General features: G+C 42.6%; 1 long non-coding RNA gene across 1 annotated transcript in view; it reads right to left on the reverse strand.

Moving 5' to 3' along the window:
• Positions 1–26,477, reverse strand: part of LOC143988457 (uncharacterized) — a 116,873-nt gene extending 90,396 nt beyond the window's left edge. The window contains exon 1 of the long non-coding RNA XR_013276862.1: positions 26,383–26,477. This is a non-coding gene — a long non-coding RNA (uncharacterized LOC143988457). The remainder of the gene's footprint in view (positions 1–26,382) is intronic.
• Positions 26,478–26,730: the final 253 nt, after the last annotated feature.

The raw sequence follows: 26,730 nt of genomic DNA on the forward strand, positions 1-26,730 counted from the left end.
TTAGTAAGGTCAAATCGGTGATGTTCATGAATGCAGTGATGAAAAGGTTTTTCATCACTTTTTTCTTGAACAAACAAAATTCTAACCATATATGTGGTTTTCATTCAGGAAAAATCATACGTATTAAAAAGTGCATATGCTAGACAGAAAAAAACTCTTTATGTCTAGGATTCCATTGAAGAAGCACATCTGGGTGAAGCTTTAAGGGCTTTGAAAAAAATTTACACATGATCTGAAAATCAGACGAAAAATACAGATTTTGCAGAGATTGTATGATAATTGGATCGTTAGTATAGAGCTTTCGAGAGCCGATCGTGACAGTTCATCCGATATTATCTGATCGGACAAGTGCAAAAATTGTTCTCATATGATACCAGATGGTACGATTTTTGTTTAATCAGTACAGTTGTCGTCCAAATATACAATACAAATACACTACAACACATTACATCTCTTCCAATTTTTTATTCTGTTGTACAAGAATTTTCGTAACATTTCCATCTTCAATATGCGACCAGCATGCAAAAAAAAAAACCCAGAAGATCTGCTGTCCAATTTGTACGGGTCATTAATGTTGGCATCATTGAATGCTCTGACAAACGATTTTTCAAAATGTTTGTATGAATGTTTGAAAGAAGTTCCACTGTGTGGCCAGCTTAAAACAGCTGTATTCTAGTTGGAATAAAAGTCTCTCTAATTGTGGGCTGCGCATAAACTATAAACTTACAGATCTGGATGCTCAGTGGGTCATATGGAATTAAATTAATGATTTATTTGACTTAAAATTATGATCTGACTACCTTGTTTTTTGGTGGACATCGTGTCATATAAATACTTTCTAGTTAGGCATTGTTTCAGTTCCATTGGCAAGAGTAGGTTCACGTAATAGTATAGCTAACTACACACAAAGGGAATCGATGTTTGTTTCTGAATAATGCAAGCGATACTATGTTCACCCAAATACATATCCCCTTTTACATGCATGTTTAGTTACTTTCTCATTATTTCTTATGAGGTAATTAATATAACATGAATAGACTGTTTTGTGCACTGTCTGTCATACTGTACATCATACCTATCAGGACATGAAGGCCTCAAAAGAGAACTGTCAAGTGACTGTATACACTCAGACCTCTTTTCCACAGTAAAATATTAGTAAGGCTAATAAACCTATCACCACACTCCAGAAGGGTGTGTATGCAGGCAGCAGGCATATAAATATATATTACTGATTTGTACAAGACCAATTCTACAATCATCAGCTGGTATAGTTTATATAAGCTTAAAATGTTTGCACTTTGTGAAAAGCAAAACATTTTTCAAAAGATTAGAACATTTCCCTTTCCTTTTTAATACAGTACTTATCGCTCTATCTTCTAATCTACCCTCATCATTTATCAGTTGCATTTATCTATACAACTGCCTAAAAAAATCTTGCTAACAATAATCAGGGTTTGTTACAATGAAAATGTTTAATGAAAATTGGTTAATGGACCAAATAGTTATATTTTGAATATATAAACTGTGTGTGTGAGTGTTGTGTTTTTTTTGTTTTTTTTTTGTTTTGTTTTTTAGGTCTGGCAGAAAAAAAAAAATTGCATTTCATTATAGCAAAAATAAATTTATGTAGTTAGTATTTTGTAAGCTTTTATGAAGTGTAAACAAAGTAAGGCCGCGTACACACGGGCGGACTGTCTGCCCAACTTAGTCCGCTGAACAGTGTTTCAGCGGACAATCCGCTCGTGTGTGGGCTTCAGCGGACTTTTTCAGCGGACAGTCTGACGAACAAAGTCTTACGGAATTTCCGTAAGACAGTCCGTTCAAACTTGGTTTTGTCCGTCCAAACTTGGTTTCAGCGGACAGTCCGCTCGTGTGTAGACAAGTTGGATGGACTAAGTATGGCGCATGCTCAGAAAGGGTTTACACGGCCGAAGGTTGCATTGCAGTGTATAGGACGTCGTTTTTCTAGTCCCGTCGTACGTGCTGTACACGTCATCACGCACGCTTTCAGCGGACTGTCTGCTCATTGTGTGTGGTCAAGTCCGTTCATGCTAATTTTGAACGGACTGTCTGTCGGATTGTCTGCCGAACTTAGTTGGGCAGACAATCCGCCCGTGTGTACGCGGCCTAACACATCTATAAATCAAAATACAAGCCATGATTTTTTGGGGAATGTCATCTGCCTTCCAAACCTTTCAATTACACCAAGGTGCAAATCTACAAATCTTGGCATGTACAGAACCCTTGCTATCAGTCACCAACATGCTCATCTTGGGGCTTGTATACACCAGTGTCTTTGTCTGTGTTTCTTCTTTGTTCCATTTATGGTAAACCCCAGAAGAGACAGGACAGAGATGCAAAGCAGAATGTATTTCTTCTCTATAAACCAGTATGCTCCCCATGACCACCAGGTAGAAAGAGATGTCATAGAGGGGACAGAGAAAACGAGTACATGTCCTACTTTCTAAGATCCTTTACGTGATATCCTTGTGATTGCCTTTGCTATAGCGTTTGTATCAGGCTCCATGGATACTGGGCTTAAAAAATCGTCTGTTCTCTTTGGAGTAAAAAATGCTCATAAAGAGCATTTTTTGTAAAAAGTTTGGATGAGTTTAGGAGAGTTTTAATTTTTTTCTGCCTCCAAGCTCCAATCAGAAACACGAATCAGAAGGATTTTTTTTTCCTTCCTCAAAACATTTATCTTCAAATATGCCTGTAAATGTCCTAATGTACATGGACACATAGGAGGACATTGAGTTGCTTCTACAGGCAGAACACAAAACTCCTGTAGAATCAACGTTTTTTTACACTAGTGTGCATGGAGCCATAAGATTAAAGGGCCACTAAAGGTTTGGGTTTTTGTTGCACTGAACCTGCTATTCTGGGGTCCCTCGGCAGCTCCTCCCAGCATCAGATAATCCCCTGGGAGAAGCGCTCACCTGGGGGTTACCATGCGGGCACGCTCCCGAGTTCAGCATTCCGTGTCCATAGACGCCGAATGCAGGACTTGGCTCCGTCCCCCAGCAGGCGAGTCATTAGACTTGATTGAAAGCAGGGGGAGCCAATGGCTGCGCTGCTATCAATCTATCCAATCAAGAGCTGAGAACCATGGGCAGAGAGACAGCGTATCCCTGTGGGACAAGTTTGAGGGCTCAGGTAAATAAAATGGAGGGCTGGGGGGCCGGTCACTGACAGGTGTTTTTTCCCCTTAATGCATAGGATGCATTAAGGCCCCTTTCACATGTGCGGACCATTCAGATCCACCTGTCAGTTTTTGAGGCGGATCTGAACGGTCGCTCCATACAGCTCTATGAAGCGATGGTTGTCAGCGGTGACAACCGCTCCACGAAATCCAGATGGATGGAAGCCCCATTTTCCATCCATCTGGCAGATTGGATCGGAATGAAAACAGACAGGCGGTCCGTAATCATCCGATCCCCCCATAGGGGAGAGCTGACTCTGACAGGTCCGTCCCTGCAGAGAGTCATCCGCCGGCTCAGCGGGGATCAATGGAGCGATCCCCGCTGACCAAGCGGATGCCAAATACGGACAGCCCCGTGTGAAAGGAGCCTTAGGGGAAAAAAATACAAACCTTTAGTGTCCCCTTAAGGCTGACTATGAATTATTTTGGTTATAGATGAACATTAGTGGGCAAATTCATAAGCTGGCTCCCTGCACCTTTCAGATTGTTTTTGGCCAGACCTGGGTTTAGGTGATACTGCCCCATTTATCTATACTGTTTCAATGATGAAATATTTATTTACTTTACTAATTTATGCAGCTCAGATAAAATCAGTGTAATCAAGGCTGCTGAAAAGAAAGGACAAAAAAGGAACATGTCCTGGGTACTCAGGTTCTAACCAGGAGACCTACAAGTACACAACTGAGCTCAAATTATGGATCTGTAGTACTCCGTACATGTCTTCACATTACAGGTCAGTCAGTTGTAAAACAATTGATTCCCCTAGTTTATAAGAACAATGTAAATTTAGATATTCAATGAAAGTAGAACTAAGGCAAAGGCAAAATCTAGGGATGCACCAATACCATTTTTTTACCAACTACCGATACCTACCGCAACTGTTTTGTTTACACTTCAGCTTTCAGCAATGGTACAAAGCATTGAAAAGTAATTTACAAATTAAATACATTGATTTTGTGCTTTAACTTTGCACCTTTTTTAATGTGAAATGTGTAAATATATGTTAATATATATGTGTGAAAATATTCATTAACACAGCAAACAAAAAAAAAGTTTTAATTGTTTATCGTTTATAAAATAGACGTGCAAAAAAAAAATGCAGCAAAATAATAATTCAATGGAGTAGAATAGGGAGTTAATTCAGGCTGATTAGAGTAGATAAAGGGGTTAAACAGAGGAACATTTGTTCATCCCCACTGACAGCTCAAAGAACGAGCCTGAAAGTATCGGTTTCAGGTATCGGTGCATTTGCACAAGTACCGATACTTGTGCAAATACTCCCTTCAAAGTGAGGGAATACCAGGATTTCACCAGAATGAGTGTCCCCATTGGAAAATTTGTGTTTCATTTATTTTCTCATTTAATGATAATGGTAAACAGGTTAAGAGGTTGAATCTCCCAATGGCACAAACAGCAAAAAAAAAATTGACAGGTGTTCTAATAACTCTCTCCTCTGTACAAGGTTATAGAAAAAAAGTTTTTCCTTTAGTAATACTTTAACCACTTGCTGCCTGCCCACCTTCAAACAATGGAGGAGAGGTGCAGCTCTCGTTTTGGGAAGGCATCATATGACGTCGACCCAGAATGGCCGCTCTCGCGCACGCACCATATTCCTAAGACACAGCATGACCCCAATCTCTGTAAACGTCTCAGCGGCTCTTTAACCATGTGATCGGCTGTGTCCAATGCGGAAGTGCCGGTAATTGGCTCTCATCGCCTCACACTGACAGAGTGTGTGGTGAGAAAAGATGATCAGTGGCATCTCCTCACAGAGGATACCAGGACAAGTAATCAGGGCACTGATCATCAGTACCCTGATCACAGTAAAGCAGCAGCAGTGCCCATTAGTGCCACCAATCTGTGCCCACCAGTGCCACCAATCAGTTCCCATTGTTGCCCATTGATGATGCAAGTCAGTGCTGCCTTTCAGTGCCTGTTCATCAGTGAATGAGAATATACTGACAGAAACTAAGAAAAACCTTTATTTTTCTCCAAAATTATTTTTTTTTAAATAAAAAACCCAGCAGTGATTAACCACTTCCCACCCGGCCAATGCACATATACGGTCGGGTGGGAGCCGTCTACTTCTGATAGGACGTTCAGGAACGTCCTTCAGAAGGAGCGGGATCGTGCCCGCGCAGCAGCGCGATCCCAATGTGCTCGTGTCACCCGGACACAGCGCATCTCAGATCAACAGGAGGGCTCTTTGATTGGCCCTCCTGATCACAAGGTCGGCCGTGTCCAATCACGGTCGTCATGTGATGTAAACAAACAGCCGGTTGCTAGGCAATCGGCTCCTCCTCTCCTCACACAGAAGTCATCGCTGAGGAGAGGAGAGGAGAGCAGATCGCTGCAGCCGGCTGATGATCAGTGAGTATGAGCTGTTTTTTACAGCTTTTTACTCACGCCAGACACCAGTCTAGTGTAAACACACAACACAACACACCACACAGTATAAACACAGTCCCCACATATGTCCCCAAAACATACATGTCCCCAAGTAATAAAAACACATGTCCCTAATAATAAAAACATGTCCCCCACATATGTCCCACTAAAATCACATGTCCCAATGATTATCTGCACACATATGTACGTGATCACCTGCACACATATGTACATGATCATTTGCGTACATATGTCCGTGATCACACAAACCAATTATTATACACTTAACGGAATTTTTTTTACCAAAAACATGTAGCAGAATACATTTTGGCCTAAATTTATGACAAAATTTGATTTTATTGGATTTCTTTTAAAATAGAAAAAAGAAAATATATTTTTTTTTCCAAATTTCTGCTTTTTTTGCGCTTATATCGCAAAAAAAAAAAAAACGGAGTCGTGAATAAATACCACCAAAATAAAACTCTATTTGTGCGAACAAAATGATAAAAAATTAATTTGGGTACAGTGTAGCATGACCGCGCAATTGTCACTGAAAGCGCTAGAGTGATGAAAGCTGAAAATTGGGCTGGGAAGGAAGGGGCCGAAATTGCCCTGTATTGAAGTGGTTAAATACCACCAAAAAAGAAAGCTCTATTTGTGTGAAGAAAATGATAAACATTTCATATGGGTTCAGTGTAGCATGACCGCACAATTATCATCCAAAGTGCGACAGCACTGAAAGCTGAAAAATTGCCTGGGCAGGAAGGGGGTGAGAAGTGCCCAGTATTTTCGCTGGTTAAATAAATAAAAAAATTTATTGATACAAAGTTTAACCCTTATACACCAAGGCCTACTTAAAAGCTTTTATATGCCCCTCTTAAAAAATATCAGAACTCACCATTCTAAGGCATGATGTAAAGAGACATCATAATAATGACCATGGGTTACTGAGATATGCACTTATGCACTTTTCTATTTGCACTACTTTATTGAATAAGTCAGTAAAAGGTAACAGGAGCCACTGGGATGGTTTTTGGACTAGGCATGCTTAGTATATGTTTTCATATTTAAACCTAGTCAGATATCACATGTAAACACTAGCTCATCCTTTTACATATTCATTAAAACTGAATGTATTTTTACTTTTAACCAGCATTAGCAACTGAATTTGTATTATCATCCCTGTTCTTGCCACTGTAAGGCAACACTCATCTCTGAAAGTCACAGCACTACTGGTTTGCATAATGCTATCAAATACAACCCTTAGGCCGCGTACACACGCGGGGACTGTTCGCTCAACTTTGTCCGCTGAACAGTGTTTCGGCGGACAGTCCGCTCGTGTGTGGGCTTTCAGCGGACAGTTTCAGCGGACAGTCTGACGAACAAAGTTTTTCGGAAATTCCGAAAAACTGTCCGCTGAAACTTGGTTTGAGCGGACAGTCCGCCCGTGTGTAGGCTTGTTCGTCAAACTAAGTCTCGCGCATGCTCAGAAAGAATTTACACGCCGAAGGTTGCATTGCAGTGTATAGGACGTCGTTTTCTAGTCCCGTCGTACGTGCCGTTCACGTCATCGCGCACGGTTTCAGCGGACTGTTCGTTCGTCGTGTGTGGGCAAGTCCGTCCATGCTAATTTTGAGCGGACTGTCCGCTGAAACTGTTTGACGGACAAAGTTGAGCGAACAGTCCCCGCGTGTGTACGCGGCCTTACAGCAGTGGTCATCAACCCTGTCCTCAGGGCCCACTAAATGGCCAGGTTTTATGTAATACCTTGGGGAGAGGCAGACTAAAATACTGCAATCACTGAGCAGCAAATGATATCTCCTGTGATGTATTTCAGTTATCTTGAAAACCTGGCCTGTTAGTGTCGGTTCACACTGAGGCAGCAGGACTTGCAGCGCAACTGCCTCAAGCAACCTGGAAACTACCGCTGCGGCGACTTGCAAAATGACTTCTTTATAGAAGTCAATGCAAGTCGCCTCAAGACGCCCCCAAAGTCGTACAGGAACCTTTTCTATGTCGGATCGACTTGTGACGCTCCGATTAGAACGGTTGCATTGTACAGAACAGGACACAACTTGTCAGACGGCTAACTTGCCTGACAAGTCGTCCCAGTGTAAACCAGCACTTAGTAGGCCCTGAAGACAGGGTTGATGACCACTGCCTTAGAGGATGCTTACAGGAAGTTAAACAAAGGGATGACCTCATCAATGCACTGCTGCTCCTTCATTATCCAGTCAGAAAATGTGGATGAGACTGAACAAAGCTATATAGCTTTACCACAGTGTACTCCACTTAAGACCACATTGTGATGTCTGCCAGAGTTGACTGCACAGAATTACAATCCTTTGGCAGGTAAAAAAGTTCACGCTTTAAAGTGTTACTAAAGTTAGTTATCTGCCCCCCACCCAACATGGCCCAGAATCAGACAGAGCTAAGCCACAGGGCGTCAAATGTCTTGTGACATTGCTTTAGCTATTACACTACCTCCCTTCCATACCATTTAGAGTGGAGTGCTCCATCAATGATGAATTTGATCTGCCTAGGGAGCAGAGCACATACCTGACTGTCACTGCATTTTATTTTCAATGGCCTGGATGGGAGGGCGTGTAGCAAGCGCCATGCTTTACCTTCTCCCGCTCCCAGCCATGCTGGAAAGAGATACATTATTTTAGGTGGCACACAACTGACATATGAGGATTCCTAGGCACACACACGGGGAGATTAACAAAAACTGGAGCACTGAGAATCTGCTGCAGCTGTGCATGGCAGCCAATCAGCTTCTGACTTCAGCTTGTTCAATTAAGATTTAACAATAAGGCTGGGTTCACACTGGAGCGGCTACGAGAACCGGATGTGATTCGCACCGCACTGCAGTGCAAATCACATCCGATCTCTGTGCGATGTGAGTTCAGCCATACAGATAGTATGGCTGAATTCGCATTGCACCCACCGCAAACTCGCACGGGACCCTTTTTTTGGTCCGCAGCAGAATCGGATGTGTGGGTGTTCACACCATGCGATTCGATTCCTGTCCGAGTTTGCTGATCGCACTGCGATATGCGAACTGCCGGCGGGAGGCATGCGATGCGGGAACCCGCCGCGGATTCGCGACGTTCCCGCATCGCTTCAGTGTGAACCCAGCCTAAATTCTAGAAGCAGATTGGTTCCTATGTGGAGCTGCACTAGATTTTGCACTCTCCAGATTAAGTAAATCAACCCCACAGAGAAGCCTGTGCTTTAGAACCGCTCAACCCCCAGGCGGTGCAGTGGGGATGACAAAAGCAATTACATGACCTGGAAAGTAACCCACTTGTATAAGTATACATTTACTAAGTGAAAAGCAGGGCATGTGCATTGTGGTGGCAATACTGCAGAGACTCTTTGAGCCTGCTGAGAATTACCAGGAAGGAATCAATTCAAACCTTTTTGTATCATGTGCAAACTTGCAATTCGTTATACTTCCTATCCTGCATCCCTTCGTAAAAAACCTGTCTCCGAGTTGTTGTCGGTTATGACACCACAGCCCCCCTCAAATTCACTTGTATAACCCATGGTCGCAAGTAAGATTCGTTACCATATTCTTTATGTCCTAGCAATTCGTTAAAGGGGTTGTAAAGGTAAATGCTTTTTTACCTTAATGCATTCTATGCATTAAGGTGAAAAAACATCTGACAGTGTCGGCGCCCCCAGCCCCCCCCCCCTGTTTTACTTACCTCACCCCTCGAATGTCCCGCGCTCGTCCCCCGACGTCCTTTCCACCGTTCAGCCTGGCCGCTGATTGGCTGGAGTGGATGGATGGAAAGCAGCGCAGCCATTGGCTTGCGCTGCTGTCAATCACATCCACCGACGCGGAGCGCCGGGGGGGCGGGGCCGTGTGATACAGCGAGTGGCTATAGCCGCCGGCTGTATAAAGGGAGCGCGCCCGCAGATGCTTCTCACCATGCGAGGGAGCTCGCATGAACGTGAGAAGCATCTGCGGGAGGAAGCAGAGACAGCCGCCGAGGGACCCCAGAAGAGCAGGTTCGGGGCCACTCTGTGCAAAACAAGCTGCACAGTGGAGGTAAGTATAACATGTTTGTTATTTAAAAAAAAAAATTATTATTCACTTTACAATCCCTTTAACATTCCTTGTCTCCCATATCGTTTGTTAGTTCCCCCTACGGAACCTACGAATCAAACAGACATTGTCCTTGTCCCTTATACTGCTCGGTTAAGGGTACGGTAAGTAGCCAAACAAACCAGGTGTTTCCTTTTCTCAGTAACCCAACTCTCATTCGTTGAGACCCTTGCAGCCATGCAAAACAGACTCAGCAGCCTGTCACTCTTGCCGAGACCCTTGCAAAACACAATATTGTCTCAGCAATCTCTGGCTCATTAAAAAAAAAAAATCTCGGCCTAGCAGCCGGACACCTGTTGAGACCCTTGCAACCATGCAAATCATCTCAGCAGCCTGACACCCTTGTTAAGACCCTTGAGAAATGCAACATCGTCTCAGCAACCTTTCACTTGTCAAAATAAATAAATAAATAAATATAGAAAAAAGAAGGAAAAATTATAAATAAATAAATAAACCCCCCCTTGTCAGCACGCAATCTTGGCCCAGTAACCCGACACCTGTTGAGACCATATATATATATATATATATATATATATATATATGGAGGGATTTAGAATCACTTTAACTGTTTCCCTGAAGTTCAACTGTAAAGTAGCTCTGAGTTCAAGTTTAGAAAAAATATGCCTTTGACAAGATAATGGAAGAAGGGTCATTGTGCCATCTCCTGAATCTTTTCCTTGAGTCTCTCTCTAAAATAGGCATCCTACAAGGAGCACATGAAGGGAGATGCAAACTTAGAATTGAGGTGAAGACATTGTTCCACCAAAGACTGCAAAAAATAAAAGAAGCAAGTAGCTGCTTCAGCTCGCCAGTATAACCCAGAACTGAACTATCCATTTTGGTTAAATTTAACTGTTTATTTGATTTACTGTATATAGCAATTCAATTAGTAATATTATTTAGTCTAGCAAATCTTACACTGGTTAAACTGCAACCTTTTAACAACAAAGATGTGGCCTAGAACACTTCATGTACTTATATCAAAATATATCAGTGTGGGGTATAGTAAGGACAACACAAGGATGAACAATGATACCTAAAATATCCTTTTAATTTCTTCAAATCCTCTTAGAGAAATTAGATTTTATATGGGTTTTTCCTTGTCTATATGAACTAACTTTAGGAACCTGGATTAAATGACCTCATGCACAATTAGTAATGCAAGGGTATTTTAACTTTGGCACATAAACTTATGAAGTTATGACTGCATTGGTTATATGAAGGAATACATTATATGTCACAGGTCAGGTCAAGTCAAGGTGTTTATTGGTTGCACACCACACGTGTTCCCTCCTCATTTGGTAAACACATTCCCAATGCAACAGTAGATAAAAATGAGTGGGTCCAGCAGAATGATATTATTCATTGGAAACTGCAAAACATACTTTAAAACTGTGTCATCTGTGTTTTTTAGATCAATGTGACAGTACAGATGTCAGAACTGACTCTTGAAATGAATAATGAATGGCATTTCAGGGGTGATTGACACAAAATTTGTAATTTCTTTTATCTAGTGCTGAAACAATATAATATTTCAAATGCTTAGACTGCGTGAGGGATACATACAGGCGACTTCGGAGTTCACACAAAGGTCAGCATATTTGAATCGTAAAGAAGGTTTCCAGGTATGGATATTTTATACATAGTTATATTAATCCAGCTTGGACCAGCGTAACTATGAATATACCACACTTGGCTGATCCCCTTGGAAACTGGAACTCCCTGATGTAGACATCGCTAATCCAGTGATCTCCAACTTGTTTCTGTGTCCCGTGCTGAGCAGCTGCCCTGCTGAATTCTTAAAACTGGTGCCATTCAGAGAATGCTTTTCATTTTCTTAATAAATGCAAAGTGATTTCTGTTTGGACAAGGTGATGCCCCGCCTCTCCACCTCAACCAATGAGAGAGTGTTTTGCATGGAGTAGCGCGTTCCAGCTTCCAGTTATGGTATATGCACAGTTATTTGGTTCAAGCTGGACCAATGTAACCATGAGGTTGATTTACTAAAATGGGAGAGTGCAAAATCAGATTGAGCTGTGCATGGTAGCCAATCACCTTCTAACTTCAGCTTGTTCAATTAAGCTTTGACAAAAAAATAAAATAAAATAATCACTACTGTAAATATTATTTTCACAGTTCTACAGTAAAAAAAAAAAAATGAACCCCTTACAGTAGTGATTGTCTGCTTTTTTGTACTATAAAGGGCTAATTAACCCCATTATGTTACTAAAATTCTTAGGCCTGGTTCACAGCTATGTGTTTTTTGGTGCTTTTTGTAGAAACGCACTACAGTTTATTTACATGGTTTCCTATGGGACACATTCACATCTATGCTTTTTTCAGCAGCTGCGTATTTGGAAAGGGTCAGGCATTTTTTTTTTTTTTTTACACAAAAGGGTGCTTTTTTGGTTCAATATACTTGAATAAAAGAAGCTGCAGAAAAGCATGCAATGCGTTTTTGCAGCAATTTTTGTTTTTAATCTGCACAAAAAAAAAGCAAAAATGCAAATTGCAGCAAAATCACGTGTGCAAAGATGAAACCGCACAGCAAAAAGCACTGCAGAAACAGATCAAAAACAAACTGCATAGGTATATACCGAGCCTTATGCTGGCCTCACGGATCAATTTTCAGACGAGAATATTCAGATGAAAAATTGTTGTACATTCACTGAATGAAAGAATGTTATCTGTCTTTAACATTCTCTTTTTAAAATGAATGTAATTTCTGAACAAAAACTGCAAATTCCTTTGTCCAAGAAGTTTTTTATTATTTCCAAATGTTCCCATCATTGTGGTTGAAAATAAACGTCGATTTGAACCCACTAATGATTAGAAAATCGAACGAACGTTCTTAAAATTATATTTCTTTTGAAGGAAGACATTGTTTGTTTTTTTAAATAAAAAAAATGTGATCTCTGAGTCTGATATATACCAAATTCACCCTTTAATAGTATATACAGTATGTTTATCCTCTAATAGTATATACAGTATATCTCCTCCAATAGTATAGGCACTATATCTCTTCTAATAGTATATACAGCATATCTCTCCTCTAACTGTATATACAGTATATCTCTTCTAATAGTATATGCAGTATCTCTCTCCTCTAATAGTATATACAGTATATATCTCCTCTAATAGTATATACAGTATATCTCTTCTGTCTGTTATTCTCAGAGTAGATTAGATATTTTGGTCCCTAACCATATAGTTGGTTTATATTTATGAGTAAATTGCCTTTTTTTTAAGCTTTACATATTAACTAAATTATGCACCACACTTTTTTTGTAAGGTTATTAATCGATTAATCAAAACAATAAATCGGACAACTAATCGATTATGAAAATAATTGTTAGTTGCAGCTCTATTATTTTCCCATTTAGGCAATGCAACAGGTTTCACTTTAATTCCCTATATACAGCCCTAATTCCAAAAAAGTTGAGACGCTGTGTAAAATCTACATAAAAACAGAATGCAATAAATTTCAAATTTCAGAAACCCATATTCTATTCACAATAGAAAACACATCAAATGTTTAAACTGAGAAAATGTACCATTTATGAAAAAAAAGAAGTTAATTTTGAAATTGATGGCAGCAACAGGTCTAAAAAAAAGTTGGGACAGGGCCAAGTTCACCATGGTGTAGCATCTCCTCTTCTTTTACCAACACTCTGTAAACGTCTGGAAACTGAGGAGACCAGTTGCTGGTGTTTTGGGAGAAGAATGCTGTCCCATTCTTGCTCAACAGTCCTGGGTTGTCTTTGTCTTATTATTAGTTTCAAAATGCACCACATTTTAATTTGAGGAAAGGTCTGGACTGTAGGCAGGCCTGAATTTTAACCCTGGTTAACACTGAATCCAGCTTTGAAATTGCACTACTTCAGCGCAATTCCAAAGCTGCCGGTCAGTGCGATTTCATGTGCAGCTTGCTGACATCTGTGCGGCTTCATGCACAGATGTCTATGCAAGTCACATATGAAATCCTCACAAATAGTGTTTCACAATCGATGCAAGATGGAGTCGCACCGATTTGAATAATTCCATAGGCACAAATAGGATGCAACTTGTCATGCAATTTTGACTGTCAAACCACATGACAAGTCACACAGTTGTGAAACGGGGCTTAAAAACCTTTACACCACATCAGTTGAGTTAACCCAAATCAATGGCCCTAAAATGTATGTACAAATGTACAGTATCTCACAAAAGTGATTACACCCCTCACATTTTTGTAAATATTTTATTCTATTTTTTCATGTGACAACACTGAAGAAATGACACTTTGCTACAATGTAAAGTAGTGAGTGCACAGCTTGTATAACAGTGTAAATTTGCTGTCCCCTCAAAATAACTCAACACACAGCCATTAATGTATAAACCACTGGCAACAAAAGTGAGTACACCCCTAAGTGAAAATGTCCAAATTGGGCCCAAAGTGTCAATATTTTGTGTGGCCACCATTATTTTCCAGCACTGCCTTAATCCTCTTGGGCATGGAGTTCACCAGAGCTTCACAGGTTGCCACCTGAGTCCTGTTCCACTCCTCCATGACAACATCATGGAGCTGGTGGATGTTAGAGACCTTGTGCTCCTCCGCCTTCCGTTTGAGGATGCCCCACAGATGCTCAATAGGGTTTAAGTCTAGAGATATGTTTGGCCACAGCCAGGCAACCACAGTCAGAATGCTGGCGCCTCGAAGAGGAAGAGGCTTAATTTGCCCACATCGCTGGACCGTGGGACAGGTGAGTGTCCGACTATTAAAAGTGATCAGCTTCAATTTTTGTAGCTGCTGACTTTTATATGGGTGGAACTCCGCTTTAAGGTGAAAAACCTCCTGTGATGCTGCTGCCCCCCAAAGCCCCCTTTTACTTACCTGAACTCAGTCTGTCCAGCAATGGGGATGAGCACACCAGCTCCAGCCACTGTCTCTGGTCCTGATTGGATAGATTGATAGCAGCGCAGCCATTGGCTCCCACTGCTGTTAATAAAATCCAATGATGCGGGGGTGGGGCCGAGTCCCACTGTCTGTGTTAATGGACGCAGCAGCAGGACACAGCAACATGCCCCCACGAGCAGGGCAGGACTTAGGGTGGTGGGGGCCCCTGGGCTTGAGTCACTTTCAGGCCCTACCGTCTATACATTACCGTATTTATCAGTGTATAACACGCACCGCAAGTTTAGGAGGGAATTTTAAGGAAAAAAACTTTTAGGAGGGAAGTTTAAGCGAAAAAAACTTACATTTAAATGCCCATCATGCACAGCCTTATCTGTGTCCATCTGCTGCCTTGCCCATCCATCTACAGCCTTGTACAGTGTCATTGCAGCCTTGTCAGTGTCATTTGCAGCCTTCTCATTTGCAGCCTTGCCCCAGTGTCATTTGCAACCTTGTCATTGCAGTCTTGAAGTTTAAAAATGGTGACGCCCAGTCCCTGTGTTATGTCCATCATAGGGCGGGACTGTGAGCGGAGCCGAGCCGAGTACACTTGGCTATGTATCTCTGCGGGGCCCCCTGTTGGGTGGGGCCCATGGGCTTGAGCCCAGTCAAGCCCAATGGTAAGTCATGCCCTGCCCACGAGTGCCCCGAGGGAAAGCAGCTCTCCAACTGGGCGCTCGAAAAGAGGAGGAGCCAGGAGCGCCGCAGTTACTATCTGCTGGATAGTAGGTGAACAAATTTTTCTAAAGCTGGCCATAGGCAGGTAGTATTTTTTCTTTCATTCTGTCAGTGGGCTGAACAAAAAAAAACAAAAAAAAAAAAGATTCCTCCCTCCCACCAGGACATGCACAGAATTGCGTAGTCTTTAGGTAGGGAGTGCTCATGCTGCAGTGTCACTATAGAAACACCATTAGTGATAGGAGTCACCATATCAAAGGAAGTGTCTTGCAAAGAACAAGCTTTAGGTATAAAAAAACATAATGTAAGTGTGGCTTTGTATAATTCTTATACAGTAGGCTTAACGACACCTTAGGCCCCTTTCACACTGGGGCACTTTGCAGGCACTACAGCGCTAAAAATAGTGTCTGCAAAGCGCCCTGAAACAGCCGCTGGTGTCTCTCCAGTGTGAAAGCCAGAGGGCTTTCACACTGGAGCGGTGCGCTTGCAGGACAGTGTGGAGATGTGGAGATGAGGGTTCTGCAGAAACTCTGTAACACACGTTCTGTAACACACGTTAGCCGGCTCTGTAGTGCGTTTACTACTATATATATTTTTTGTTTAATTCTAAAGTTTATTTCCAAGTGATCAGGGGAGGGTACCCTCTTTTTGGTCTAGGTATACTCTCTTATTTTCTTGTATATCATTTGTTTATTATTAGGGTGGTTCACTTATATCACCTCTGGAGAGTGTTTACTTATCCACTTGAGGACCGCCGTATTGCCATTGTACGTCAGCACAATGGCACAGGCAGGCATAATCACGTACATCTACGTGATTGCCTTCCAGCGGGTGGGGGGTCCCATCGGACCCCCTCCCGCTGGTTACGGCGGTCCAATTCGGTCCAGGAGCGCTCCGTGATGAGGGGATGGCCGTTCGTTTTCGGCCACCCCCTCTGGATCGCTCCTGGCCAATGAGAAGCTTCCTCCCCTGTGTATTGTTTACACAGGAAGGAGGAAGTGATGTCATTCTCCTCGGGGCGGTCTTTTTGACCGGACTATGAGGAGAAGAGTAAAAGTAAGTCTGCACGAACACTACACTGACATGTAGGTACACACAGGCACACAAACCCCCCCCGATCCCCCCCCCGATCCCCCCCGCCCCCCCTCCCCCCCCAGTCACAGTGTCACTGATTGCATTGATCATTTCTTTACTGATCAATGCATTCAGTGTCAGTTGTGACAGTAAAAACTGTCAGGACAGTTAGTGTTAGGTCCAGGGTAGCCCCCTATCACCCCCCAATAAAGATTTAACCCCCTGATTGCCCCTAGAGTTAACCCTTTCACCCCCTTTTGCCAGTGTCACTAAGCGATCATTTTTCTGATCGCTGCATGTGTCGCTAGTGTCGCTAGGTAGCTAGTTATTTTTTTAGGTTCACCGCCAGGTTTTATATATCGCTAGGTACCCCGATATACTACCCAATAATGTTTTTAACCCCCTGATTGCCGCTAGTTAACCCTTTCACCCCCTTTTGCCAGTGTCACTAAGCGATCGTTTTTCTGATCGCTGCATTAGTGTCGCTACAGTCGCTAGGTAGCTAGTTATTTTTTTAGGTTCACCGCCAGGTTTTTATAGCGCTAGGTACCCCGATATACTACCCAATAATGTTTTTAACCCCCTGATTGCCGCTAGTTAACCCTTTCACCCCCTTTTGCCAGTGTCACTAAGCGATCATTTTTCTGATCGCTGCATGTGTCGCTAGGTAGCTAGTTATTTTTTTAGGTTCACCGCCAGGTTTTTATATCGCTAGGTACCCCGATATACTACCCAATAATGTTTTTAACCCCCTGATTGCCGCTAGTTAACCCTTTCACCCCCTTTTGCCAGTGTCACTAAGCGATCGTTTTTCTGATCGCTGCATTAGTGTCGCTACAGTCGCTAGGTAGCTAGTTATTTTTTTAGGTTCACCGCCAGGTTTTTATAGCGCTAGGTACCCCGATATACTACCCAATAATGGTTTTAACCCCCTGATTTCCGCTAGTTAACCCTTTCACCCCCTTTTGCCAGTGTCACTAAGCGATAATTTTTCTGAACGCTGCATCAGTGTCGCTAGTGTCGCTAGGTAGCTAGTTAACTAGGCTCCCAAAAAGTCCCCCACATGTGGTATCCCCGTACTCGGGAGAAGCAGCAGAATTTATTTTGGGGTGTAATTTGACTTCTGCCCATAGCATGTGTGAGCAATATATCATTTAGTGACAACTTTGTGCAAAAAAAAAAAGTTTTTTAATATTCCCGCAACTTTTGGCAAAATATAAAATATTCCATGGACTCAACATGCCTCTCAGTAAATAGCTTGGGGTGTCTACTTTCCAAAATGGGGTCATTTGGGGGGGTTTTGTGCTATTTTGGCATTTTATGGCCTTCGAAACTGTGATAGGTAGTGAGGAGTTAAATCAAAAATTTGCACCCTTAGAAATCCTGAAGGTGGTGATTGGTTTTCGGGGTGCCGTGCGCGACTAGACTCCCAAAAAGTCCCACACATGTGGTATCCCCGTACTCGGGAGAAGCAGCAGAATGTATTTTGGGGTGTCATTTCACATATAACCATGGCATGTGTGAGCAATATATCATTTAGTGACAACTTTTTGTAAAAAAAAATTTTTTTTTTGTCATTATTCAATCCCTTAGGACAAAAAAAATAAATATTCAATGGGCTCAACATACCCATCAGCAATTTCCTTGGGGTGTCTACTTTCCAAAATGGGGTCATTTGGGGGGGATTTGTACTGCCCTGCCATTTTAGCACCTCAAGAAATGAGATCGGCAGTCATAAATTAAAAGCTGTGTAAATTCCAGAAAATGTACTCTAGTTTGTAGACGCTATAACTTTTGCGCAAACCAAAAAATATACGCTTATTGACATTTTTTTTACTAAAGACATGTGGCTGAATAAATTTTGCCCTCAATGTATGACTAAAATTTAGTTTATTCGATTTTTCTTATAACAAAAAGAAGAAAATATCTTTTTTTTTCAAAATTTTCGCTCTTTTTCCATTTATATCGCAAAAAAAAAAAATCGCAGAGGCAATCAAATACCATCAAAAGAAAGCTCTATTTGTGGGAAGAAAAGGACGCAAATTTCGTTTGGGTGCAATATTGCATGACCGCGCAATTACCAGTTAAAGCAGCGCAGTGCGAAATTGCAAAAAGACCTCTGGTCCTTAAGGTGTTTATTGGTCCGGAGCTGAAGTGGTTAATTGCACATTTATAAGACGCACTTGGCACTTTATGATCAATTCACTGTTTTTTGGCTTTGCACTCAATTGAAGCAGTTGTATTTCCGTGGAGGTTTTCAATTGACTCTGTAGTGCGTTTACTTTTTTTTTTTTTTTTTTTGCATTTTCTCTGTACTTTATCAAAATAGTAATTTTTTACTTACCTTTGTTCACTTGATTTTCATTTATTTGGATTCTATCACCTCTGTGGTGTGTTTATTTTATTTTATTTAATGTAGCACTTTTTGATATTATTTAGTAGACATTTATATATATTTTTTATATTACACTATTGATTTGTGTAACTAGGCATTATACTTATCACCCTCAGAGGGTTATTTAATATAGGGGCAGCGCAATACCAACATATCTTTAGTTTCATATTAAGTGGATACGGTGTGATCCATTCCGGTAGTAGCAGCAGCCCCTGACATTTGATAGATCCCCAGTGGTAGCGCAGGAATAAAACACTATCATTTAATTGTTGTCAAGAATGTCCAGCAAGCACAAGGGGCCTCTCCTATAGTTGATTCAGCTGAGGGATCGGGGCACCCCCAGTGCTCAGGAATGGCAGCAGGTAGGTGTGAGTACATCTGCACGCACAGTGAGGCGAAGAATTTTGGAGGATGGCCTGGAGTCAAGAAGGGCAGCAAAGAAGCCACTTCTCTCCAGGAAAAACATCAGAGACAGACTGATATTCTGCAAAAGTTACAGGGATTGGACTGCTGAGGACTGGGGTAAAGTCATTTTTTCTAATGAATCCCCTTTCCAATTGTTTGGGGCATCCAGAAAAACCCTTGTCCGGAGAAGAAAAGGTGAGCGCTACCATCAGTCCTTTATCATGCCAACAGTAAAGCATCCTGGGACCATTCATGTGTAATGTTGCTTCTCGGCCAAGGGAGTGGGCTCACTCTCCAGCATGATGGAGCACCTTGCCATAAAGCAAAAGTGATAACTAAAGGCTTGGTGAAAAAACATAGAAATGTTGGGTCCATGGCCAGGAAACTCCCCAGACCTTAATCTCCTTGAGAACGTGTGGTCAATCCTCAAGAGATGGATGAAGAGAAAAAAAAGCACAAATTCTGGCAAACTCCAAGCATTGATTATGCAAGAATGGGCTGCCATCAATCAGGATGTGGCCCAGAAGTTGATTGACAGCATGCTATTTTCTTGAAAAAGAACACTGAAAAAGTTGACTTTGTATAAAGTTAATGTAATTGTCAATAAAAGACATTCGCCTTCTAATAGAGGACAATGGGTGGCCCGATTGGGTCCGCCTGAAAAATGGACAGGCGGACCCGATCGTTCCGATCGTGTAAAAGGGGCCTCACAGATTCACTGCCTGACATTAATCTCTAGAAAAATTATACATTAAGGCCTCATGTACACGGGAGTTTGACTTTTTTTTCTTTCCTCTAAACGCCCCTCTATGTTTGCCTATGTTAATGCACCCATAAGCATTATAGAAGTGTAGAGGCAGAGGGGAGGAGCATTTTGGCAAAAAAAAAAAATGCTGAACGCACCTAAATGCAGGTAAACGCACCTAAGCACTAGGCATGTTTAGCATTAATTCTAGTCAATTAAATAAACACCCAACCACTCGATGCGCCTAAATGCGTTTGCCAAACGTGGCTTAGGTGTATTTTTGAAGCTACATTTATCCTGCCAAGAGAAAAGTGTTTACAAACAGTGTGCACAAAGCCTAAAGCTGCAGGATGCTTTTAGCAACAGAGGTACCAGGTAATAAAAAAAAAAAAAAGAGTTGGATGGTATAGTATAAGAATATACTACTGCTGCAGAATCATTCGAGGACATGTATCAATTCTGTTGCACAGCAGGGCAATGGTGCACAAGGTGGAGTGAAACACATTTTGTAACAATTTTGCCACAATGTTACAGCTTGATTCATGAATTCCATCCTTTGCTGCTCTAAAAGAGACTCTATGACACAAAGAAATCTGACCTTCACTAATTATGCAACAGTTTAGAGTGAACTTCTGTCTCATCTCCAGTAATAAATCTGTCTCAGAACTTATTTCCAAGCACAGGGGTCACAAATGATCAGTAAAACTTGCATAGACTTTGGTAAAGGAGAGGAAGCCTGATTTTTGTGCATGGCCTCATGCATACAGGGTGTTTGCCTATCTCTCCTAGATGCCTTTCCAACTGGCAATAGAGTTTTGCTTTACTATTGTAAATGCATGTATGCGGTCAGGTGCTCGGGCGTGAATTCATTTAATTGTCTAGAATAATAATTTATTCTGGCCACTGAAATAAATGAATGCTTAAGTACTTGACACGCCTATCGTTAATGCGCATTTAGATGCAATTTCGTATGTCAAGCGTTTTTCCTGCCCAAATTCTGCTGCTCCTGGATGTGCTGGTCGTGGTTTTTAATTTTGCCTCTAAAGCCCTATGTGTGCACGAAAAACGTAAGCTACCATGCAGGGGCGTTTAGAGGCAGTAAGAAATAAGACACCAGATGCCCCTATCAGCAGCGTTAAAAAATGTCAAATGTGTGGCTAATTTGCTTACTACTGACTTACTGACATTCTGTCTTTTCTCAACCCCAAGCAGTTTAAAGAGGAAGTAAACCCTGATGAGTTTACTTCCTCTTTCATTCCCTGCAAAGGAAAAGCATAATGGACTACTATGCATCGCATAGTAGTCCATTATGTGTCACTTACCTGACACAGGAGCCAGCGAAGTCACCGCTGTCCCCTGTAGTTCCAAGCGTCGATCTTCTTGGTGGGTCTCGCTGCTCTGACGCTGTGATTCGCCGGAGCAGCGATGACATCACTCCCGCGCATGCGCACGGGAGCCGACACTCGCAGCATATCGCCGCGATCTGTGGCTTACCCGAGGTGGCTGTCTTCAGGTAAATATCTCCTAAACCGTATAGGTTTAAGAGATATTTCTTGGATCTACAGGTAAGCCTTAATCTAGGCTTACCTGTAGATCAAAGTGGTTTGTAAGGGTTTACAACCAATTTAATGGCAAACAATAAAGTGTGTGCACTCATAAATTAATAGGAATTTTTATTGGATGAGGGGCAATTTTTGAGTGCTATGTTTTCTACAGGATGATGCACTGTCTACATCTAAACTGTCTACATGTAATGTTTAGAGAGTAGCTCCACTTTTGTATGTACATTGTAGAAATTTTAACAAACCTTGTTGCAGATTCCTACCTTTTGTTATTCTGAAAAAAATAGATTTTTGTTTGTGTGTCCATGTGCTCAGTGACTCTGTATGGGAGTGGTTGTATAACTATCAATCAGCTGCTGCATCTGCATGGAACTAATGAGGAAAATTGCAGAGTCTGCATCCCATTTGTCGTGATTTCCTGTGGGGAGTATCTCACTAAAAATGACATTTTTGTTCCAGGAGAAGACAAAAATCTGGCACCCATTGAAGTACATTTTGAGCACAGTGGGGGAAATTCAGACGGGATTAGAGCTGGGCGATTTTCTCAAAAAAAGAAAAGAAAAAAATGTGCAATTTAAAAAAAAAAAAAAAACTCAATTCACGATTCAAATCAAGTTTTTTTTTTTGGATGGACACCGTGCCGGTCCTGCTGACAGGAGTTTTTAGGAGAGGTCACGGCTTCAGCCTAGTCCGCGGCATCCGGCCTCTTCTACCTCATTCTGATCCAACTCAGGGAGGCTCTTTACAAATCCCTTACTGAGACAGAACAGAGGATAGATGTGTGAAAGGGGCCTTAGTCCAACACCAGAGCTCTGATACTGCCAACCTCATCACCACAGTCTCACTTTTCCTACTGCAATGAAAAATATAAAGATCAACTAGATCAGGGATATGCAATTAGCGGACCTCCAACTGTTGCAGAACTTCAGTTCCCATGAGGCATAGCAAGACTCTGACAGCCACAAGCATGGCACCCAAAGGCAGAGGCATGATGGGACTTGTAGTTTTGCAACAGCTGGAGGTGCACTAATTGCATATCCCTGAACTAGATGCAGAGATGATTCTGCAGAGTCCCCAAGAGAGATGAGAAAAAACTGGCATTTACTCAAAATGTATAGTGAATGTAAAGGTTTATTTATTTTTTTAATAATAAAGATGTTATACTTACCTGTGTAATGTTTTTGCAAAGAGCAGCTCTGAACCTTCCCTTCTGGGGTTCCCCCCCCCCACTGGCTCTCTTGGCTCCACCCCCTTCTGAGTGCCGGCATAGCAAGCCGTGTGCTATGGGGGCACTTTTGTGGACTTGATCCAAAGCCAGGCTGTGTGGATCTATTCACACACACACACTGTAGCTCAGCCCCACCCCCTGCTCCCTCCTCACAGGATTTGGAGCCAATGGCAGCCACTGCTGCTTCTTATTCCTGAGAGGGCTGAACTCCAGAGTTGGTCCAAGCTCGGGCGTCATCATGACCATAGAGTCAGGATCCACCCACATGCCTGGACCGGTGAGCTAATGAGAGCCTGAGCTGGCTGCTCCTACCCCCTCCACAGCCCAGTGCTCCAGTGAGCGAGGAGGGAGCAGAGCAGAGAGCTGCTGATCCACAGTCACCAGCTCTCTGCTCACAGAGCCCTGAGAGCCAAGCGATCAGCGATGTTCGATCGCTCCGTTTTCAGTATTAGAGACGCCAGGGGACATATGCAGCATTGAACAGATGCTGCATCCACCTAGGTAAGAATGAATCAAAAAAAAAAAAAAAAATACCCATACTTCTCTTTTAAGCCGACCGCACATGGATCGAAGTTTGGCCTGTTCAGTAGGGCCTGGCTAAATTTTAAACCATGTTTAGCCAGGGAGATAGTACAGAAGTCCATCTACCAATCAACTTCTGTACAACAGCCCTGTTTGATTTTCCCTGTACAATCAGCACTGCATACTATAGCCTGCAACACTGATCAGTGTATTCTGAAGGCAGGGAGGTGTCCTTACTGTCAGAACACAATAGCTCAGCAGGAAGGATTCCCCCGTCTACCTTGAATGTGTGGATGGGAGAATCGCGTTGGTTGGTACAGCTGGTTGAGTAAACAAAATTGACTCTTCTATGGGCTGCCTTAGTACTGTGCTTTCCTCTGCGTTTTACTGTGGCTTAACAGAAAGGTTGGAGTTGGGTCACATCCAAAATGCATTACGTGTTGTGGAAAATTTTAACATGTGTTAAAGACAAGCTAAAAGCAAGATATGTGTTTTCAAAAAATGCAGAGATATGAACAGGCCCTAAATCAGCTCTTCCTTACAGAGTTCAGACAGAATTCAGAAAATACTTCAATAGAGATGATTTTACTGCTACCCAAGTACTACACCCCCATTCACACCTGAGAGTTCTGTCATATGCTTCCTGCAGCTGAACCCTGTGTGCGAAAATATCTATTATTTCCAATGGTGCCTGTGCACACCTCAGCCTTGCGTTAAATGAAATAGTACATGGGGTCAATTCACGAAGCTTTACCGCATGCGATAAGGGTACTGTGTTGCTCATTTGCAAAATCATTCCATGTAGTAAATTAAAGAGGAACTGGAGGTGTGTGTCTGTGTAAATCCAGGAAGTGAACAGACAGCAGCTTCAGCTACTCACACTTAAAATGGATGCAGCCAAACTCAGTGGAGGAAGATTTCTGCAGCATTTTAGGCAAGTACAGGATCACAGTATATATAAAATAATATGCAAAATGGTTTAGGGAAGCTTCAGAATGGCAAAGGTGTTTTTATTACAAATTATGTGAGCAGTTAGAAGAGGGAAGGTCTGGACAGCCGCAGTCCCATAAAAACGCCTTTATTGTGAAAAATAACAAAAGTACCTACCACAGGATAAAAATCCTGACACGTTTCACACTCTCAGCAGTGCTTAGTCATCGCTATGACTAACCACTGTTGAGAGTGTGAAATGTGTCAGTTTTTTATCACAATAAAGGTGTTTTTATTGGAGTGTGACTGTCCGGACCTTCCCTCTTCTAATTGCTATATGCTTAGCCTGCACCTGATGCTTCTACCTTGAGGAGAGTGCCATTTCCACACATCCACCTGGGGTGGAGATCCCTTCCCCAAATTATGTGAGCAGACTGCAGTTCCTCTTTAAGTCCAATTCACAAATGGACCAGAGAGTAAAAAAAGCATGTAATAATTACCACCAGGTTTTAGCTGGCGGTATCACATGTGGTATTTGTCAAAAAACAGCCTGGGGGTCGGGGATCAAGATGGGGTTAACGTGCTTTGGGGTGGGAGGACAGAGCTCCCCTGCCCCAAAGCGCCCACCCATGTTGAGGGCCTGTGGCCTGGTCTCCCCCTTTCCTAACCTGCCCATCTGCATGCTTGCATAAGGGTCCAGAATGGATTTTTTTTTTGGTGTGGGGTTCCCCTTAAAATATATACCAGATCCGAAGGGCCTTGTATGCATTTGGGGGGGGGGGCAGGACTCATCAGCTGATGAGTCATCTGTTGTTAAGGACGCGGTGGCCAGCTTCCTGGCCCACTCCTTATCAACCAGTTATTTGTCAAAAAACAACCTGGGGGTCGCTCGGGGGCAGTGGATGACAGCAGACAGATGACTAGGGGGGTGGCCGCTTTAGATAGAGGGGGCGGTGCCCAGGCTCCACTAATGAATAGGCTGGTCCTGTTTCATCTGATCTCCCCATAGAGGAGAGCAGGACTCAGACAGGTCCATCTCAGTACAGTGAAACCTGTCATCCGCCTGCTCAGCGGGGATCAGCGGATTGATCCCCCCGCTGAACAAGTGGAGGCCTTCCAATGGACAAGCCCATGTGGAAGGATCCTTATTGTTGTGCAATAAAAGTGCGTGTTTGGGGAGCCATTAACAATTAACTGCACGCCAAGAGCAACTCGCATTTTTAGCACATTCCCAGAATGTGCAGGTATGAATGCAACTGACGTCTCTCGCCCCTTTAAGGGGTTTAGGATCATGTGACCGCTGTGATTGGCTGTCACATGATCGGAAAACTTCCAATCGCAAGCAGCGATTAACTGTGGCGGGAGTTTGCAGGGCTGTATTTGCCCTCATGAACGCAAATATGCGGCCACTCAGCACCAAGGCCCACCCGCTAAGGGCCGGTTCACACTATTGTGATGCGAGAACCCTGCGAATCAACCGCGAGTTCCCGAATCGCACCCGGCCCGCACGGCAGTTCACACTGCCATATGCGAACTGCTGGGGAGTGTCATTATATGTTAACGACACCCCCATTTCAGATCGTATATCGCACTGCGAACTGACAGTTCGGACATGAATCGGAACGCATATGTGTGAACACACATGCGATCCGATTCTGGTCCGAACTGAAAAAAGGGTCCTGTGTGTGCTTGGACCGAATGCGGTGCAATATCAGCCATATTAAGTTTATGGCTGACATCGCATGTAATGTGAACAGCAGTGCGCTGCAAATTACATGCGATGTCTGGCATCACAATAGTGTGAACCGGCCCTAAGAGACCGCATCTTTGTGTACGGTCAACGCTTAGGGGTTAAGCACAAGTTATTATAGGGGTGAAGCTGGAAATGTGCAAAAAACGCAAGTCATATTGCGGTTTTATTAAATGTTAATAACACACGAAAATAAGGCTAGTAAACACACATTTGTCATGTACTGAACACCAGAAAAGGTCCCACAACACAACAAATGCTATGCAGTGGTGTGAATGAGCACTGAATGGCATATAATTCTCAGTTCCTCACAATGAGACGCTTTCAGGTGGTAAATGTGCCAACTTAGTATTCTTCTATCTGGGGCCCCATAGAGTACACAATCATTAACGCTTACATTACGGAATACAAACATTAGACTGGTAAACATGGCCTCTCTGGGAGGATAATGACCTGGCCAGGGCTGACTTCTGTCACCTCATACACACCAGCGGCAATTCCTCCAGTATGCGTCACTTCATGAGGAGGGCGGGTCACATGACCACGCTGTTCCCGCTCTTTCCCCCAGACTATACCAAATGTTTATCAACACCGGGAAGTTCGTTCCTTATTTAAACCAAAATTTTAAAAAAACACACACAAAAAAAACAGGTGTTTATAGTATGATGCAGTGCTGTAAATAAAAAAACGTTTTCCCACAAAGAATTTAATTTAACCTTCCCCTCTCTTTTAGCCTAGTTGGTTTGCTCCGGTGCCCGCGAGGACTCTCAGGTGAGAGAAGTCAAGCCTCGCCTTCAATCA

This window comes from Lithobates pipiens, unplaced genomic scaffold (assembly GCF_037356315.1).
Source record: "Lithobates pipiens isolate NorthernLeopardFrog02 unplaced genomic scaffold, aLitPip1_a1.2 Scaffold_1, whole genome shotgun sequence".
Classification (NCBI taxonomy): domain Eukaryota; kingdom Metazoa; phylum Chordata; class Amphibia; order Anura; family Ranidae; genus Lithobates; species Lithobates pipiens.